Raw genomic sequence first — 18,063 nt, 5'->3', positions numbered from 1 at the left:
GCGCAGAATTTCTGTACCTTTTTGGGCTATTCAAAAGGAAGCAAAGATATGCCATATTAACTAGCTGAGAATTATTTAAGCAAAACGAAGAAGAAAGCGAACATTCACCATTTTACTCAAATTTGGATGGAGTATTTATATTTGTATGAACCAGAAAAAAAATGAAGAAGGTTCAATATTTCTGTACAATTTTGTACTACCCAAATAATCACAAGAAATTCAAAGAAGGGTCATTTTATACCTTTTTGTTCTATTCAAATAATAGAGGCAACAAATTTCAACCAATCAGAAGAAAAGCAAAGATATGTCATTCTCAGACTTTTATACCATTTTGTACTACTCCAATAAACGAAGGAATACCAATCAGAAAAAAAGAAGTGAAGATCAGGTGGATTATTTTCTTTTTTACCAACTGGAAAAGAGAAGAAGAGCTACTTTAACTAGCCCATTATGTACTGTTTAAACAAACGAAAATTGACCATTATGTAACTTTTGAAATACTGAAATGTTCTATTCAGAAAAACCCGAAGAAGGATCATTTTAACAAGTTCATAATTTCGATGTTCCACTTTTTATACCAACGAGAAAAAAATGAACTAGCTGAATATACGAAAGAATAAATTTAAGTGACCTATTCAATTTTGTACCAATGCTGAAATGTCATTTTTAACTGGTTCAGAATTTTACTACTCAAATAAACAATGGAATATTTAGTTTTGTACCACCGAGAAAAAACAAAGAATATTGTACCATTTTGGAGTTTTCAAATAAACAAAGGACTTATAATTTGTGTCAACTCTAAAAAGGATCATTTTAACTAGCTGAGTATTTTATATCATTTTGTATTATTTCAACAAGCAAAAGGAAAAAGCAAAAAAGGATCATTTTAACTAGTCTAATAAACGAAGGCATAAATATGAGTGAGACCAGAGAGAAACCGAAGAAGGCCCATTTTAACTAACTGACAATTTCTGTGCCTTTTTGTACTATTTAAACAAACGATGAGATAAATTTGAGTGACCTGTTTTTTGTACTAACCAGAAAAAGCGAAGAAGGTACCTTTGTACTAGCCCAATGAACGAAAGAACAAATTTGGGTGTTCTACTTTTTTTTATACCAAACAAAGAAGAACCATTTTAACTTGCTGAGTATTTTATACCATTTTGTACTACTCAAATAAACGAAAGAATAAGCGAAAAAAGGCCTTTTTAACTAGCGCAGAATTTCTGTAACGCAAAAATTAATTTGGATGGAGTAACAAGAAAGAAAGCAAAGATATGTCATAGTAACTATTTAAATAAACGAGGGGATAAATTTAAGTGATCTATTCCATTTTGTACCAAGGAGAAATTCCATTTTTATCTAGCGTAGAATTTCTAAACAAAACGAAGGGCTAAATTTGAGAAAGCGGACATGAACCATTTTACTCAAATTTGGATGGAGTATTTAGCTTTGTATGAACCAGAAGAAAAAAGTAAAGAAGATCCGTTTTAACTAGTTCAATATTTCTGTATAATTTTGTACTACCCAAATAAACGAAATTTTATTTTTGACCAATCACAAGAAAATCAAAGAAGGGTCATTTTAACTAGCCAAGCAGAAAAAAGGAAAGAATTAACACTTTGTAGTAACCAGAAAAGGAGAAGAAGGATCAGCATTCTATACTTTTTGTGCCATTTATTGGGGTGTCCTATTTCCTTTTATACCAACGAGAACCATTTTTAACTGGCTCAGAATTTTATGCCTTTTTGTAAAATTTGTATCAAACCAGAAAAAAGCAAGGAAATACCATTTTAAATAGCTCAGCATGTTATAGCTTTTTGTGTTTTTGGTCTACCCAATTTCTTGACCATGTTGTACTATTTAAACAAACAAAGGAATAAATTTGTGTGACCTATTCACTTTTATAGCAAGCAGAAAAAGGAAAGAATACATTTGAGTGGCTTAAGCAAAGAAGGTCAATTTATACCTTTTTGTGCTTGACCTATTGAAGAATGAATAAATTTTGTTTGCAATTAAAAAAGCGGAGAAGGTCTACTTTCTGTACAAACCAGGGAAAAACAAATTTCTCTAACCTATTCACTTTTATAGCAAAGCCCCTTTTAGTTTTATACCAACCATGAAGGTCCATTATACCATTTTGTATTACTCTATTTCATTTTTGTAACAATTAGAAGAAAACAGCTCAGAATTTTATACCTTTGTGGTGTTACATTTTGTATATTTTTGTGTCATTAACTACATATTTGAACGTAAGATTTAACCAACCAGAATTGCGTCATAATTGTGTAGAACAGACTACATAGCAATTAGCGTTCTAAAGAAAACTGATGAAGACAAATCATAACAGCATACTTGTCCATTTTGAATCACAGCAGAAGAAGAGATTATATCAAAGTAAGAGAAGTTTTCAAAGTTCCATGTTGCTGCAGATATTTAACAGTTGTATTGCTAGTATAGTGTGGGTCCTACGGTACTGCATATTGCTCAACGATTCAATTCCTTCCTCGTCTAAGTTCAAAAAGACAAATATATATTTTTGCATTTAAAATATGTATTTTATTATAATGGAATATAAGTTTATGGAGTATATTTGAAAATAATAGAACATACATCATGATGTTATATTACCTTGAAAACATATTATTAAACACGGAGAATGCATAGAATGTTTTTATTGTAGATATATAAAATTATTTATTTGATTGTTTTTTGCTGAAGAGCAGAAAAAATGACTAGCATGGAAATTGTTTATGTTTCTCCTAGAGAAAAAGAAATTCAGCGTGAAAACGAAAAACCTATACTGTTAATTCACCCGTCTGACCCCGATTTGCCAGATGAATTACGTGATAAAGTGAGAATCATATATCCAACACAGGAAATAGAAGATGTGTATTATTTTAGACGCTATAATAGATATAATGATGAAATACTCCCGGAAAGTGATGATGACAGTGTTTCAAATATTACCTGTTTTGAACTGGAAGCTAATGAGTGCGGATGTACTAGTGAAAGTATTAGTGATACATGTGTTATACAATTATTTAATGAGTATACACCAAATTCAGTATTATTATGTGAAGCATGTTCTAAACATAATGAGAATGAAAAAGATCACAACTGTTTGCTGCAGTATGATTACGAATTATTGCAAAAGGTGTGGACGATCTTAATTAAATGTGAAATGAGAGAGAAAATCTATAAACTTTATTTAAAGAAGCATTTTAAAGGTTGTAAAATTAAGAACACTTATACTGTGGAGAAAAAAATTAATCTGGTATATGAATACATTACAGAGTGTGATTATTATATCAACAAAATAGTAGAAATGTTTTTAGAGAAAGATAAACAATTATTTAATTCTGTAAATGAACACTGAGCCCACTGTAGCATATGCATTTGATTGTGTAAGAATAGAAGAACTTGAACTGTTAATTGGATCAATTTATAGTACTGTAATATTAAGAATTTAATAGATAAGTAACATTGGACTCTGGCAATTGAATTGTCAGGGAGAGTCAATTTAAATTGTTCTCTGGATGACACCAAAATATACAAAATGTAACACCACAAAGGTATAAAATTCTGAGCTGTTTTCTTCTAATTGTTACAAAAATGAAATAGAGTAATACAAAATGGTATAATGGACCTTCATGGTTGGTATAAAACTAAAAGGGGCTTTGCTATAAAAGTGAATAGGTTAGACAAATTTGTTTTTCCCTGGTTTGTACAGAAAGTAGACCTTCTCTGCTTTTTTAATTGCAAACAAAATTTATTCATTCTTCAATAGGTCAAGCACAAAAAGGTATAAATTGACCTTCTTTGCTTAAGCCACTCAAATGTATTCTTTCCTTTTTCTGCTTGCTATAAAAGTGAATAGGTCACACAAATTTATTCCTTTGTCTGTTTAAATAGTACAACATGGTCAAGAAATTGGGTAGACCAAAAACACAAAAAGCTATAACATGCTGAGCTATTTAAAATGGTATTTCCTTGCTTTTTTCTGGTTTGATACAAATTTTACAAAAAGGCATAAAATTCTGAGCCAGTTAAAAATGGTTCTCGTTGGTATAAAAGGAAATAGGACACCCCAATAAATGGCACAAAAAGTATAGAATGCTGATCCTTCTTCTCCTTTTCTGGTTACTACAAAGTGTTAATTCTTTCCTTTTTTCTGCTTGGCTAGTTAAAATGACCCTTCTTTGATTTTCTTGTGATTGGTCAAAAATAAAATTTCGTTTATTTGGGTAGTACAAAATTATACAGAAATATTGAACTAGTTAAAACGGATCTTCTTTACTTTTTTCTTCTGGTTCATACAAAGCTAAATACTCCATCCAAATTTGAGTAAAATGGTTCATGTCCGCTTTCTCAAATTTAGCCCTTCGTTTTGTTTAGAAATTCTACGCTAGATAAAAATGGAATTTCTCCTTGGTACAAAATGGAATAGATCACTTAAATTTATCCCCTCGTTTATTTAAATAGTTACTATGACATATCTTTGCTTTCTTTCTTGTTACTCCATCCAAATTAATTTTTGCGTTACAGAAATTCTGCGCTACTTAAAAAGGTCTTTTTTCGCTTATTCTTTCGTTTATTTGAGTAGTACAAAATGGTATAAAATACTCAGCAAGTTAAAATGGTTCTTCTTTGTTTGGTATAAAAAAAGTAGAACACCCAAATTTGTTCTTTCGTTCATTGGGCTAGTACAAAGGTACCTTCTTCGCTTTTTCTGGTTAGTACAAAAAACAGGTCACTCAAATTTATCTCATCGTTTGTTTAAATAGTACAAAAAGGTACAGAAATTGTCAGTTAGTTAAAATGGGCCTTCTTCGGTTTCTCTCTGGTCTCACTCATATTTATGCCTTCGTTTATTAGACTAGTTAAAATGATCCTTTTTTGCTTTTTCCTTTTGCTTGTTGAAATAATACAAAATGATATAAAATACTCAGCTAGTTAAAATGATCCTTTTTAGAGTTGACACAAATTATAAGTCCTTTGTTTATTTGAAAACTCCAAAATGGTACAATATTCTTTGTTTTTTCTCGGTGGTACAAAACTAAATATTCCATTGTTTATTTGAGTAGTAAAATTCTGAACCAGTTAAAAATGACATTTCAGCATTGGTACAAAATTGAATAGGTCACTTAAATTTATTCTTTCGTATATTCAGCTAGTTCATTTTTTTCTCGTTGGTATAAAAAGTGGAACATCGAAATTATGAACTTGTTAAAATGATCCTTCTTCGGGTTTTTCTGAATAGAACATTTCAGTATTTCAAAAGTTACATAATGGTCAATTTTCGTTTGTTTAAACAGTACATAATGGGCTAGTTAAAGTAGCTCTTCTTCTCTTTTCCAGTTGGTAAAAAAGAAAATAATCCACCTGATCTTCACTTCTTTTTTTCTGATTGGTATTCCTTCGTTTATTGGAGTAGTACAAAATGGTATAAAAGTCTGAGAATGACATATCTTTGCTTTTCTTCTGATTGGTTGAAATTTGTTGCCTCTATTATTTGAATAGAACAAAAAGGTATAAAATGACCCTTCTTTGAATTTCTTGTGATTATTTGGGTAGTACAAAATTGTACAGAAATATTGAACCTTCTTCATTTTTTTCTGGTTCATACAAATATAAATACTCCATCCAAATTTGAGTAAAATGGTGAATGTTCGCTTTCTTCTTCGTATTGCTTAAATAATTCTCAGCTAGTTAATATGGCATATCTTTGCTTTCTTTTGAATAGCCCAAAAAGGTACAGAAATTCTGCGCTAGTTAAAATTATGTTCTCAAATTTATTCCTTCTTCACTTTTTTTTCTGCTTTGTACAAAATTGAATAGATCACACAACGTTATCTCAATATGTGGTTTCATTTACGAGATTGACCTTTGACCTCGATGGTCATTATTTTTGGAACTTGTACTGGTTGGTGGTCGATTACTAAATGTGGAAACAGCATCTCAATATGTGGCTCAGTTTTCGTGTTATTAGGTTTTAAGTATGTTGACCTTTGATCTCGATGGTCATTATTTTGGAACTTGTAGTAGTTGATGACCAGTTACTAGATTTGGAAACAGCATCTCAATATGTGGATCCATTTTCGAGTAATTAGGTTTTAAGTATGTTGACCTTTGACCTCGATGGTCATTATTTTGGAACTTGTACTAGTTGGTGGTCGATTACTAAATGTGGAAACAGCATCTCAATATGTGGCCCAGTTTTCGTGTTATTAGGTTTTAAGTATGTTGACCTTTGACCTCGATGGTCATTATTTTGGAACTTGTAGTAGTTGATGACCAGTTACTAGATTTGGAAACAGCATCTCAATATGTGGATCCATTTTCGAGTAATTAGGTTTTAAGTATGTTGACCTTTGACCTCGATGGTCATTATTTTTGGAGCTTGTAGTATTTGATGACCAATTACTAAATGTGGAAAGAGCATCTCAATATGTGGCTCCGTTTCTAAGTTATTATGTTTTAAGTATGTTGACCTTTGACCTCGATGACCATTACTTTTGGAACATGTAGTAGTTGATGAACTATTACTAGATTTGGAAACAGCACCTCAATACGTTGCTTCGTTTTCAAGTTATTGGGTTTTAAGTATTTTGACCTTTGACCTCGATGACCACTAATTTTGGGACATGTAGTACCTGATGACCTATTGCTAAATGTGGAAACAGCACCTCAATACGTTGCTTTGTTTTCGAGTTTTGACCTTTGACCTCGATGACCACTAATTTTGGGACATGTAGTAGTTGATGACCAATTGCTAAATGTATGATATTCGTACTCAGCATGGTCGAAAACCCCATATGCCGAGTTTCATCCAAATCGGTTCAAAGAGTGTATCGAATCGCTATGTTACATAGGTATTCATTGTCTTAAAATAGGGGTTGAAAAAGTAATCATAAAAGGGAATAAATTCACCCCTAAAATGGAGGTTGTTGTGTGTTACGTAGTCTCAGTGTAATTTCTGCTATGTTAAAATAGGGGTTGGAAAATAAGCCATGTTCTTTTATTAACTGTACTATGTATTATCTGTTCTGTTGTGTGTTCATAGTCTCAGTGTAATTTCTGCTATGTTAGAATAAGGGTTGAAAAATATGCTCATAAAAGAGAACGAGTTCACCCCTAAAATGGAGGCCTGCTATGTTATGTAGTCTTCTGCTCTTATATGTGTTCGTAATCTTATGTTACCTACTATGTTAAAATAGTGCTATGTGTTATCTGCTCTTCTATGTGTTATCTGCTATGTTCAGAATAGGGGTTGGAAAATATGCTCATAAAAGGGAACGAGTACAACCTTGCTATGTTATGTGTTCGTAATCTTATATGTTATCTGCTATGCTGTGTGTTACGTAGTGTTATGTGTTATCTTCTCCTTTATGTGTTCGTAATCTTATGTGTTATCTCCTATGTTAAAATAGGGGTTGAAAAATATGCTCATAAAAGAGAACGAGTACACCCCTAAAATGGAGGTCATAAAAGGGAACGAGTCTTATGTATTATCTGTTCTGTTTTGTGTTCATAGTCTCAGTGTAATTTCTGCTATGTGTTAATAAGGGTTGAAAAATATGCTCATAAAAGAGAACGAGGTCACCCCTAAAATGGAGGTCACAAAAGGGAATGAATACACCCTTGTTATGTTACGTACTCTTATGTGTTATCTGTTCTACTGTGTGTTACGTTCTCTTATGTTCTGTTGTGTGTTCGTAATTTCTGCTATGTTAAAATAAGGGTTGCAAAATATGCTCATAAAAGGGAACGAGTTCACCCCTAAAATGTGCTCGTAAAAGAGAACGAGTTCAATCTGCTCTGCTGTATGTTCGTTATGTTACGTAGTCTGATGTTCTGCTATGTGTTCGTAGGGGTTGGAAAATATGCTCATAAAAAGGAACGAGTTCACCCCTAAAATGGAGGTCATAAAAGGGAACGAATACACCCCTAAAAAGTGCTCATAAAAGGGAACAAATTCACCCCTAAAATGGAGGTCGTAAAAGACCGTGGGTTGACGGTTCACGATGCTCGATTTCTCGTATCCCCCATATGTCCCCCGGCATAGTGTGTAAGGCGGCACTGGGAAACTCGTTGTCTGCTTCAGGCGGGACTGAGAAAGTGGGTAGAGGGTCAGTGGCGCAAAACTGGCATTTTTCTATTACTTCCAGCGTATTTCTGGAATGTCTGGGACAACCTTTACCAAACTTGGGGGACATATTACTTTCAATCTAAGAAGAAAATATTGTAGTAGTATGAAGGTACGGAAGTTGGGAGGTGTGACATGTAAATATAATGTAAAACGACAGATCTTTTTGTTTTATCCATAATTTTCTCGGTCGTTGAGATGGATAGTGATGCACCCAATGGAGGTTACATCCAAATTCATTTCTATCTTCACAGGATGATGGCCTGGGAGAGCTAAGAATAAAATCTCAAAAATTACTTAAATATTTCTCGAATTCATAGTTTTCGGGGTGAGTAATAATATCAATTTCTCACCTTAAAAAGAAATTACCATTACAACTATGATATTAAGCCAACCTTCGCAATCGATGAAAAAATTATGTGGATGTATGTTTCGTCTTTTAAATGAAGCAAGACATGTTAAAATCAAAGATGGAGTTGGTCAGTGGGTGAGATGGGTCAAGATTTGTTAGTGGGTCAGTGGATCGTGGGTCAAAAGGACGTGACCTACTGCGAAACACCACTCACCGTGACTCACACTGGCCCACTGGGTGGCCACCCTTTTAGTCCAAAGATATTTCGTCCAAAGAACATTTCGTCCAGAGACATTTAATCCAAAGACATTTGGTCCAAAGGACAATTCGTCCAAATGACATTTCGTCCAAAAGACAATTGGTCCAAAGGACATTTCGTCCAAAGGAGAATTGATTCAAAGGACATTTCGTCCAAAATACAATTGGTCCAAAGGACATTTCGTCCAAAAAACAATTGGTCCAAAGGACATTTCGTCCAGGGATATTTAGTTAAAAGCACATTTCGTCCAAAGAACATTTGGTCTGGTAACGCTTGGGAGTCAAGGGTTTGTTTCTATTAGAAGAGTAAAAGTGATCCTGAACTTCTTTCTTCATGAAATGAAACCAAATGAAGAAAAGAAGAAAAATGGAGGTCTTGAAAGTAAAACCTAGACAAACTTGCCAGTGTTCAGAAAATGCTATCTAGAAGGCACTGAGCAGAATGGGTTGGTGGGTGAATGGGTCAGTGTGAGTCACAGTGATGGTGTTTTGCAGTGCGTCACGCCTTGTTGACCTACGATCCACTGACCCACTCACAAATCTTGACCCGTTTGACCCACCGATCAACTCAATCTCTGATTTTACATTTAGTATATCATTTAAAAGACGAAACATACATCTACACATTTTTTCTCGATTGCGAAGGCTAGCTTAATACATATACTAGTTGAGATGGTAATTTCTTCTTAAGGTGATCTGGTACCCTAGCAACCTTGAAAGTTAGCCCATTTAAAAAGCATAGCAAAGTTTTTCACTATTTTCTTCTTTATTATTAAAGTTACAAACGTCAAAATTTGAATAAACCTAGAGGAGACACATATCTATGCCTTGTGTGTTTTAGATTTTGAAAAAAACACAGTAAGGAAACTTCTATCTTTAACTTTGAAAACATGGCAACAGTAAGACCTGAACTCCCTGCGACGGTATAACTTTTCCTTTTTGCCCGAGTCGAGAGGCAAGTTCAGTTCTCTGCCTCGCTCAAGTTGTTCCAATCAGGTGACTCATAAACAGCGGTACAACCAAAACCTTCTTTTCCCATCTCTCTCCCTCTCTTTTTTTCTTTCTTTTCATTCTGTGAATTCCTGGAAGGGTAGTTGTCACTTGTCAGCTTACCATTTCCGCAAAATAATATAGCACAGATGTCAGTTTGTGATCTTTGGGAAAGGTTATAGAAAAAAATACTATTGGAATGAATCTAGGACAAAATTACCCTTTGAAAGCGAGATCAAAACCCTCTCTTCAGAAATAATTGAAAGATACTTACATGAATAATTTTTTAGAGAAATATAATCAAGTGAAATGCCATGTGGGCAAAATTCCTGGGCCCTGCTTTTTTTTAAAATCACTTTCGTTCTTTTTGCCTGTCCACATGGCCACTTCTATACTATCAAGACCTAGAACTTTTCAATTTTTTTTCATGCACATATGTACGGTGACAATACAATATTTTATAAATTACCGTATACTCATGTGTAATGTCTACATCTCCCTTTTCCTGGAAGTGGAGGAGAAAATATAGATCCATGTAATGTTCACACTAGCATTTCCTAATTTTAGATTTTTTTCTAATAAATGAATTTCGCAAGGCGCCTGAACGCTGTGGGATTGTATCATGTACATAAGTACACCCTCGATCAAATTCGTGTGAAATATCTTGTGCAAACTTTCATTGTGAGTTCGAACAGAAGAGAACCAAGTTTGATATGTTCTTGTAAGTAAATGTTCTTGTATGTTCTTGTAAGTAAATGATGTTGGCTTATTTTAAAATTGAGCATGATTTGGTAGTAAATTTATTTTGCATTATACAAATTTGTTTAAATTATGTAATACCTGTGAAAACCTTGTTGACCAGGCTCGCAACCAGCCTCTGAAGTTTGGGGGGTATAAATATGATAGGGGGACAATCGTAACAATTCTAGGTCTCCGTATCAATGTCATACTGATGCATTGTGGTTTGAGGGGCTAAAAAATTTAGGAAGGGAGCGGGCCCCCTAACCCCCGCCGTAGTTGCACAACTATGTAAGTAGATTCCTCTGTACTTTATTTCGCAAAATAAACACCACTACTTTATTTCGCAAAAAAAAAAACACTACGTTATATAAAAATTGGATAACTGGACGGGTGTGTGCGAATTGAATATTTTTTCCAGGGCGGAAGAATTTCACTCATATGCGCACCAAGCCATCACACACGAAGAGAGGGGAAAAGTTATTACTGTCTGGGATGAAAATTTTCTCTTGTAGGGGGATAAAGATCTCTCAGAGGAGAAATCCCTGGGATCCCCTCGTCAATTAGCACACTAGGACGGGTCTCCCCCAAGTTATAAGGAAATCGACGCAAAAGGCTGTAAGATGACATTTTTCATAGCTTTTCTTTCCACATGACATATTTTCGACTCCAGACGACACAGGTAGGGATGCATTCGAGTCGAGATTTAAGCCTGTCTCGACTCGTCTCGAGAAAATGTTGTCTCGACTCGAAAATATGTTTCTGTCTCGACTCGTGTCCCGACTCGACAGTCTCTGTCTCGACTCTACTCGAATTCGAGTCGAGACGTCTCGAAATTCGAGTCGAGACAAAATGTACGAGTTAAAATATACGCACACATCAGCCAGACCATCATGACTACCTACCTAATTGTCAGTATGTCGACTTTTGGCATGGATAAAAACGGCGACACGTCTTGGAATACACGCAATGATCCTTGATAGGTCGCTGGAGAGAGCTGGCACCACATGTGCTCACTCAGATCACCTAATTCCCGTAAATTCGGGGAAGGGGGCGATGTGCTCTGACGTCACGTTCAATCACATCCCACAAGGGACATCACTCAAATGTCCGGCTCCAATTTCAATGAAACTTTTTTTGCTGATAGAAGGCATGTATGCATCATTACTTGTGATGACAAATTTTTGCCATGGTGCATGTTTTCTATTTTTTTAATAACTTTTAAGAGTTGTGACGTGGTTATTAGAGATTACTACAGAAGTCCCTTACTACCCTTTGTAAACGGAGCGTTAACGAAGAAAAGTGAAGAAAAACCATGTAGATACATATAAGTCCTGGGGGGAAGTCGTATGGTAGATATGACCTTGATGGCAGCCATCTTGAAATCCACCATTTTGAATAAAGGTCAAGTTTACAAAATGGGAATAGGGTAATATGATACATAATTTCGGGCTATAATTTAATTAGAAAAATAATGGTGAGGTTAGTTTTAAGATACACCCATTTGGGGGAAAGTTACAGTCATATTAATTGTTTTTACTTACTGTGTGCGTAAGTCCCTTCTTACTTTCGTCTCAAGACCTGTAAATCGATCGCAACGGCAGAGCCCGGTTTCGCACTAGTGTTTAGAAATCTTTAAACTCACTTGAGGCAATATTTGTGGATTATTGTATTGTATTTTGCCTTTAATTAAATTTGAACCCACTTCATGATCTTGTGTAAAGTATCACTAAAAGAGAATTTCTGTTTTTATGGAGAACGTAAGCATGGCAATTATAAAAGGTGAGTAAAGTGCGTATGTATTTATAAGAAAGTCTTTTGTGGTTCCGCCAACCTATTCTTTAGTTGTTTTTTCAAAATACTCATCTCTCATAAATAAAAGAGCTATTATAAAATCTCTTACCACTATTCTTTAATACTTATAAAATTTTATTTATTGTAAAAGCACTGGCGAGATATTTCTTAACGCCCACTAAAATTATGGTGGAGCTCCTTCGTGGCTAACGGTTAGCATACTTGCCTTTGGCGTGGGGAACCTGGGCTTGATTCCCGGTGGTAGTTCATGTGGTTCGGATTCCACGTTAATCAGTAGGTCCACGTCTCACATAGCCTCGCTGCTGAACGGGACGTTAAACTCAGAATCAATTCAACTCAAAATTATGGTTTTGACTTTATTATGATGTCATTAGTTTAAACGTCCAACTGCCCAGTAATTATAAACATTGACTACATTATAAAATTGTAATTTGTGACGACTAAAATATCAGAAATTAAAGATTATTCTTTGGGTTTTGGAACATTTTGAAAAACGTGAAAAACTGGTACTGCACCGATACAACACACCTTTTGGATTTGTCATAACATGTCTTAGAAAGCTTTGGTTCGATTCTCAACACGGACTGCAACTACCCGTTAAATTGTGCATCCGAAAAGCACTCTTTGTTAAACCTCGCTTATCACCGCTCATCGTAATAATATATATAACTTCACCGCGAAGCAAATGTTGCATTTCTCTCTTTCATCCTAACACAAAACAAAACTAACCACAGCTGTGACACGAAGGAGCTATTTCGAAAAGAAACAAGCTGTGCTTCATAGAGATGTGTACCAAATGATAGAAGTATAAAGTATTGTTTTCTTTCCTGTTTATTGATATCAGTTGGTGTTCTTAATGAGTTTACTCATTAGTTTAGAAAGAGTATATATGGAATTTGGACATATGTTGTACGTATTCTCCTGAGAAATTGATGAGACCAGAAAAGTTATAAGGACAGATGGAATAGGTTTAAGCGCATCTACGTGACTTTATCAAATATTTATTCTCCGTAATGGTACCACGCGGAAAACTTGGTATAGGCCTACTTTTATCTTTGCCTCCCTCTGTTAGCTGTTTCGTATCATATATATCGGATGGTTTTGATATTTCTTCTGATCATTAAAACAACAATGGTACCTGTGTGCGTGCAGAAATGCAAAAGCACAAGGTAACTTCCTATTTGTTTTGGAAACAACAAACCCATTTCACGTGTGCGAGAGAAATTGAGCACAGCGAGATCGGGTGTTTACTCACGGTCAGTTCGCAGCAGGAGTCCTTGGTAAAATATTTGGCTATCTCGAAAACACTCGCAAAACCTTACAAATACATAAGACTGCGCTTCAAAGAAAGTTTAGACACAGATGTTTCAATTTTCTTTTAGCATCTTTCTTCAGCAAAAGAGTCAATTCATTGTATTCGAAAAAGGGAAGGGAGAAAGGGTGAATTTATATTTTATGTGGGGGGTAACGTTGTAAGTAGTATAAACAATACATACCGCTTCCGACTCTGTACTGAAGCACTTCCTTTAGCGGTATATCACTAGATCTATCCTGACCCTCATCCCACCTCAAGTTGTAAAGTAGAAAGGGACAGAAGTATTCAACATGACTGCGCACTTGAGTTTCAGTTCACAATACGAAAACCAGTGAGCAAGTAAACAGTCTTTTGTAGGATCGTGTTTTACTTCTTGAATTTATTTTTGAACATTTCTGTGAATTCAACAACAGAACGCAGTAGAAATACGGACTAGTTTTTACTCCAACCATTACTTTCGCTCCAACCCAGGGACGCCACATTTATGATTTCGTACTAGATTTAGTGATTTTACTATTGAACTAGTGATCTAGTACGTACTCTTGGTAAATAGGCACATTCTAGTGTTTTTTTTTTTTGCATTTTTTTTCTGATGCAGACAAAATAGAAGGAAATGGTTCTTAAAATAAAAGGAAGAAGTATATTGCAGTTCAAAACAAATGTAGAAACCTTAAATTATTTTTTCTTTTCCCTCTGACTGAATGAAACCCCTGCTGTGTAACGACCTTAGGTAAACAACGGCTATCTTTGGTCCGCTACCTCCTTTTGTTAGACGACATGAGATGGGTTACGTTTTTTCTGGAAGAAAGTGAAGAAATAATTATCCAGTACATTTACGTTTTGTCAGGCACACAGGCGCAGTCTGTACTTGTTTCCTAACAAACTTTAGCAACATAACATAAATGAAACATATGTACCAGAAAATAGAGGCAGTACAAACGGAAATTTTCATCTGTGACACATTTGATGAGAAATATAGTTAGGTGTCACGTGCAAGCAATCTAAACATGTCCTATCCTGTAATTCTATTCGTATGTTTATGTAGGTGAGACTGAGAAATCAAGAAACAATAATAACTGGTTTTCTTCCAGGGGAAAAATCTAAATGTGAAGGGGTGTTACACTGGGACTTTAATTGCGTCCTTTGTACAAGATTAACAAGTAATAGCAATTTTTTAATTTATTTTAGTTCTTGGGGAGAGGAAGATTGAAGCGAACCCTCGTAAGAACCTCTGCAAGGAAACATGAATACTATCCGCCACTGTTTGTTACATTACACAAAATAGTTATATATATATATATATATATATATATATATATATATGTATGTATGTATATTGAGTTTTAGTCAGGGTTTTCATTCTGTAGGAGAGGGGGGATAGTAATACCTGACGAACATTTTCTATTCTCAGAGTGTTGCAATGATAGCATTTCCTCCATTATAACTTGGCCAAGCTAGTTGCATTATATGTAAGGATTAAGTTAGCCGAAAAAGCTTAAATTTCTATGGCTGTTTTACTCTGTACCCATGTTTCTCATTTTCGGTCTACGGGACTTTTCGATGGCTTCCAAGTCGGAAAATAAGTGTATCAAAGGCATATATATTATATCTATGGTTATATGAGGCATGGATCTACAGTTTAAAGTGGGATATCGGTAACAACTTCATGAGCTTCCACCGTAAATCGAACCAGAGTCTCCCGGGATTAAGGCGTATGTGCTAACCATACAGCCACGAGGAAATTCACATAAGCACACACACATATATATTGTTGAGTTGATTTTGACTTTACCGTCTCTTTCAGCAGCGAGGATATATGAAATGTAGACCTACTGATTAACGTGGAATCCGAACTACATGAGCTCGTGCCGGGAATTGAATCCGAGTCTTCCATGACAAAGACGCGTACACTAGCCACGGAGTTTACACACACACACAGAATCAAAGTCCTGACACACCAAGGGTGAAAGCTGTGCCACTGAGTCACAGCAGCCACGAGGCTAGGTCGAGTCCACTTTACGTTCATAGTTTCTTAGTACATAAATGTTACGATTATGAAATAGATTTTCCTTAATGAGTTGCATAAAAACAAAAGCTTTCGAAATGCATTAAACAATTAGCTCGATTTGAGTGTGAACTTAAAGTTATATCAGAGTGTAAATACGGATACGCACCAAAGCTCGAAAGCTTAATACACTATTTCTCCTCCTATTTCTCCATGTATCAAGCAATCGTTCAGCTTTCATTTGAGAGGATGGAAATCGAAGGCCCCTGAACAACTATGTTACTAATATGCGGAATGTATTTATCTTACAGTGAACTGCTTTGATGCCAAGTGGCCTAACTCCAAAATTGAAATTTTCCAGGAGTGAAAGTTGAAGTTCAATATCTCATGAACAATCCATATTTCTTTTATGTTGGGAACTAAAACCATAACTACTGTATGTAGTTCATTGTTTTATAACTTAGTGTTTACAAAAATCCTTTAAAAAATACCTATTCATAAAAGTAAATGGTACTTATCTGTACTAGTTCTTGGCATCCAAGCAGTCCATTTATTGTAATACAGTGAAACCTCCCTTAACGGACAGCTCTCAATAACGGACACCTCTATAATACGGACAGATTTTTTTGTCCCGGCAAAAGTATATGTTCTCTTACGGAAAAAACCCTCCCTTTTACGAACACTCTCAGATACGGACGCGGACAGTCCTTTCCCCCCCCCCCCCCCCCAAACGTTTCAATAACCTCTTCATAACGGACAGGAATTATTCTCGGTTCTGCGATATATTACAGGAGGCAGAAAGTATCACACACATTCCACAGGTGCATCTATCATCAAACAGAACAACTTCAAGCTGAACTTGAAATCCTTTTTTCTTCCCGCAATAAACTGCTTTCTGGTAGAAATCCTAGAAAACCTTCAATAAGCAAAAACACTCATGCAGGGTTAGTCGTATGGTCAAGAATTATATACGGATCTTCCCTTCTCTAACAAATTTGGTGCTTTTTTCTCTGGGCCTTGCATCTTTCCTGACAATTTCATAAATAGCAAAAGAAACATTGTTTGTTTTGTAATAACATTTTTCAACGAACAATGTTTTCTCTCTTACTTTTTTTGAAAATCAAAATTTTTCTTTTGTACAAATTGGCGTGTCAATCGGTTGGACAAAGAAATTTCCCATTAATCGCGGTGAAACAGAAGTTCTCCAATTGGTCCAACAGTTGCAAGCAAATTTCAAACAGAAACTTGTGTCCGTAGGATGTACGTACACGGCAGACAACTACTGCAGACTTTTCCCCACGAAATTTGGTGAGTTTTTCTCCACATTTTCAGTATTTAATAATAATATTGCATACTTTTTAAAGCTATTTTTACTTTTAGTATAGGCGGTATGTGAATTAATGGATTTTTTACAAAATGATGACATGTCCTTAAGAAAATTACCATACACGCATTATCATTTGCAGTATACGAACATATTAACACATCTCCCAACCCAAAAATATTATTTAATAGAAATGAATTTCTTCTTCATCCGTCCCAGTAATTCAAATACGTACTAAATAGAGTGTTTTCATATTGAATTTTACGTATCTACGCTCATACTTAATGCATTTACTGTATATTACTGCATACAATTACCATTGAGAGAAATTAAATTTCTGTAACCTCTCTGTAACGGACACCTCTCAATAGCGGACAAAAATTAATGTCCCATTGGTGTCCGTTATTCAGAGGTTTCACTGTACTAGCTTAATATACCCATTCTTCGCATGGGGGCTGTATTTGGAAGTCAACACCTGTGGAAGTATCACCATTCATTTCAGTGACCGCGAAAACTATGGATTTGACACTAGTATCAATCAATATGGGCTATTTATACATGTCTCGGTATTCCTCACCCGCTGACACCCGGCCCGCATACAGTAGTAGCTGAATTTGCAAGTCATCGCTGATGGAAGTGTCACCATTGATCTCAGCGACCGTGAAAACTATGGATTTGACACTAATGTCGATCAATTTGGATTACTTTTACTACATGTCTCGCTAAACGCCCCCCTGAGACCCCCTGGTTCCAATTTTGACAAAAACGCTTCGCCTTAGACTGGGACCTGGACCAAGGTATCCGTGACCAAAATTTGGTACTCTCGGTCAACTTGTCTGGTCCCCAGGTCGGTCCCAGTAAACGTCCCCCCCGAGACCCCCCTGGTTCGAAATTTAAAAAAACGCTTCGTCTTGATCTGGGGCCTGGACTAAGGTATCCGTGACCAAATTTTGGGAACTCTCGGTCCACTCGTCTGGTCCCCAGGTCGCACACAGACAGACAAACAAACAAAGAAACTCTTTATTTTACTTATATTAGATAAGATATACTACGTAAAATAGTCTCGTATCATAATATGTGATTTACAACAAATGTTACATTATATATTATCCGTAGC

Source organism: Thermobia domestica, chromosome 3 (assembly GCF_964235325.1).
Source record: "Thermobia domestica chromosome 3, izTheDome1.hap1.1, whole genome shotgun sequence".
Classification (NCBI taxonomy): Eukaryota; Metazoa; Arthropoda; class Insecta; order Zygentoma; family Lepismatidae; genus Thermobia; species Thermobia domestica.
This window is presented reverse-complemented; position numbering follows the sequence as displayed.